This window comes from Chrysochloris asiatica, unplaced genomic scaffold, assembly GCF_000296735.1.
Source record: "Chrysochloris asiatica unplaced genomic scaffold, ChrAsi1.0 scaffold00298, whole genome shotgun sequence".
Taxonomy (NCBI): domain Eukaryota; kingdom Metazoa; phylum Chordata; class Mammalia; order Afrosoricida; family Chrysochloridae; genus Chrysochloris; species Chrysochloris asiatica.
In genome coordinates, this window is record NW_006408816.1 from 3,225,895 (window position 1) to 3,229,642 (window position 3,748).

Consider the following 3,748-nt stretch of genomic DNA (forward strand, 5'->3'; position numbering starts at 1 on the left):
ACTAAGGTCTGACATTTTATATATCATTAAAAGTTAATGTGATTTAGTTTGGAATAGAACTATTGAACATATTGTGTGAATGCAGATTTCTGCCATAAAATTCTGTTTTTGAATGAGTAAAGACGATAGTGTTACATTTCTTTCTCAAAAAAGGAATGTTTTGATTTCTGATTCTCTCCCTATCACTCTGTTCTCTCTTTCTTTTGGTTTCTGAAGATCTAAGTTAGATAGACTCATTTAACTCTAAATTTATTCTTTGAAAAACTAATAAGAAGTTATTGAGTTAAAACCTATGAGTACTTTCAAAATATAAGAACTGAAAATTTTAAAACACATTTGGATGCATAAACTTCCTGACTTCTAATAATGTAGATTCATGTTATTCAGAAAAGCAAATATATTCACTGTAAAAAGTAAATAAAGATAAAAGTGTCTTTTTGAAATACAAATATTTTAATTCTCTAAACAAAGTGAAATTTTCTTTAACAGTTCCAAGCTTAAAGAAGTTATGTAAAGGATATTACCAGGTGCTACCAAAACATTTCAGCTAAAGGTCAAGGAATGTTGAATGTTTTCACAAGGAAACCCAAAAAGGACAATCAGAATGAAAAAAGTTAAACATAGCCATGCAGCTCTAAAGGAATTAAAAGTAGAAACCCAAGCTGGTAGGCAAGGAAGTGAAGGAAGAAAAACATGATTCAAACAGATCGTACGAGGAAACTCAGTATAGACGCTGGCTTTGGCAATATCTAGGTAATCCCTAGGTTTTTTTCACAAATAATAATAGACCAATTTTTGTAAAACCAGTCCAAGCAGTACACATTTAAAAAGAAGTCGCTCATTGGCTCATTGGGTCTAGGCAGCACCCATATGTGCCCCCCCCTCACCCCAAGAAAGATCAATTCTGGCAAGAAAAGCTCCAAAGGGCCTTGATAGTGCTATTGGTAGGGTACCTTAAGCCAGGTACATCTGCGATGTTCTGCTCAGTGAGATACAAGGTTAGAGGAGACTGTGACTCATTACTCAATCAACTTCTTGACTTTGAAGATGTAATGAAGGTAAACCTGCTATGTGGCTAGTCCAATGAGGCAGAACATTGAAAAGATGCTGAAATAAAGGACTCAAATGTTCATTGATGTATTGGTATCATGCATTTCCTCCTCTAGTCTCTTCATGTACACAAAATCATTCATGATGGATTCTGAAAGGCCCTCTAGGTGTCGCAGCTCCACTTTAAAGGTTTGACCTTCTCAATTTTTGTAATCTCTTAATTATTTTCCTTCAATCATTGCTTTGTGGCTCAGAATATGAGTTGGTCAGTTATCTGCCCTGTTCCCTTACTCTCAAAACATAATTTTCAGTGGTATAGGTAAATTTCCCATTTGTTATATCCTCTCTGGAGTACAGAGTAAGGCCAGCAGAATCTGAGATCTTGAGGAAGGTACACAGGCTGCCAGCATTCCTAGACTTGAGGTGATTCCCAGCAGACCACGAGGCATCACCATCAGGTCCTTGTGGGTGTCCTCATAGAAGCACCTGTGGGAGGTAAGAGGCAGATGGTAGGAGATGGTGAGGATGGAACTGGGGCTGAAGCAGGAGCCAAATCAACGTCAACAGGCAAGGGCCACACCAAGAAAGTGGGTCAGACAAACCAGACATGTTGCCAGAGACTCATTCACCACCCTGAAGAAGTTTATGGGTAAACTGAAGTGAGTTTAGGAGTAGATATAGAAGAAAAATTTAGGCAGAAGTAACCAGCTGCTTCTTGGAAACACTGTACAGGGTTGCTATGAAAGAACCGATACAAAGGCACTTTCTTATTGAAACAATATTGGAGTAGTACAAATCTACTTATTCATTATTAAAGATCATTTGGCTTCTTCATATACATGATATATAGTACCAGAGTCTAAGAACTTAATAATAAGCATAATCTTTACACTTATGGTGTATAGAATTCAATAGAAAATACATAATAGAAAAATAATATTTTAGACATCTGTCCACCCTCTGATTTTATAATGTTTCCTTCCCCATTAGGTTTGTTATTGGTTGCTGTTGTCAGTTGTCATTGACTAAGATCAGCTATATAGCTACCCTATGCACAACAGAATGATACATTATCCTTTCTGTACCATCCTCACAACTGTTATTAATTTTGAGGCTATTGCTGCTGCCATTGCTGTGCCAATCCATCTAATTGGAGATTTTCCTCTTTGTCACTGACCTGCCACTTTACCAAGCATGCTTACCTTCTTGAGGGACTGGCCTCTCTTGATAACATTTTATTGATTTTAAACTATCCAAGTATCCTCATGTCCTGTTCGAATGACTGCCTTTTTGTCTATGTACAGGTTCCTCATGAGCACAATTAAATGTTCTGGAATACCCATCCTTCTCAATGTTTCCCATATTTCTTCATGATCTAAATTGTTGAATGTCTTTGCATAGTCAATAAAGTGCAAGTAAACATCTTTCTGTTATTCTCTGTTTTAGCCAAGATCCATATGACATCAGCAATGATATCCGTAGTTCTGCATCTTCTTCTGAATCCAGGTTCAATTAATGGCATCTCCCTGCCAATGTACTTCTGCAAATGTTTTTGAATTATCTTCAGTAAAATTTTACTTGCATCTGTTAATAATAATACTAACAGTTGGAAGATTTCTTACATAGATTATATGATTTATTTTTGCATTGGGCACAAACATAGATATATCTTATTTTGTTGATCAGTTAGCTGTCATACAAACACCTTTACATAGACAAGTGAACACCTCCAGAATTGCATCAGTTTGTTGAAACGTTTCAATTTATATTCCATCAATTTTTCATGCCTTGTTTTTTGCCAATGCCAGTTGATTTTTGCCAGTGCAGCTTGGACTTCTTCCTTCACTTGTTCTTGATCATATGCTGACTATTGAAATAATTTAACAGGAGTTTGTTTGTTTGTTTGTTTGTTTGTTTTTTGGTACAGTGACTCTATGTGTTCCTTTATCTAATGCTTTATGCATTATTCAGCGTTTTACACATAGATTCCTTCATTATTACAACTCAAGACATGAATTTAGAAATGCTGTGTTCTTCCTTTTAGGTTTCCAAAATCTAGGTCTTCTCAAGTGGCACTTTGATATTTTCTGTTCAACTCAGTTACTTCCTCATTTCTTAATTGCATTACTACTTCTATAATCATTATCAAATTTCAGAGTCCTTCTTACATCCAGTTTGGTCTTTTCTTTCTTTCTTGCCTTTCTGTAGTGCTTTTTGGTTTCTTCATATATGATATTATTTATGTTGACCCATAGCACTTCTGGTCTTCAATCATTAATGTCTAATGCATCAAATCTGTTCCTGAGATGATCTTTTAATTCAGATGAAATATGCTTAATTATAAACCATATGGTTTCACCATACATATTTAATATTTATGGTGAACAAATAATGTGAGAAACTGGATTATATGAAGAAAATCATGGCATCAGCGAAGACTCATTAACAACCAGCACTGTACAGATGATATAACCTTGCTTGCAGAAAGCGAAGAGGACTTAAAACACTTACTGATAAAGATCAAATATCACAGCCCTCTGTATGGGTTACACCTCAATGTAAAGAAAACAAAAATCCCCACATTGGACTAATAAACAACATACATATAAATGCAGAAAAGATTGACCTTGTCAAAGATTTCATTTTGCTCAGATCAACCATCAACACTCATAGAAGCAACAGTCAAGAAATCAAATGA

The 3,748-nt window shown here is 35.4% G+C and overlaps 1 pseudogene; it reads right to left on the bottom strand.

The window, feature by feature from the left end:
- Positions 1–1,019: 1,019 nt before the first annotated feature.
- On the bottom strand, positions 1,020–1,659 carry LOC102818350 (annotated as a pseudogene).
- Positions 1,660–3,748: the final 2,089 nt, after the last annotated feature.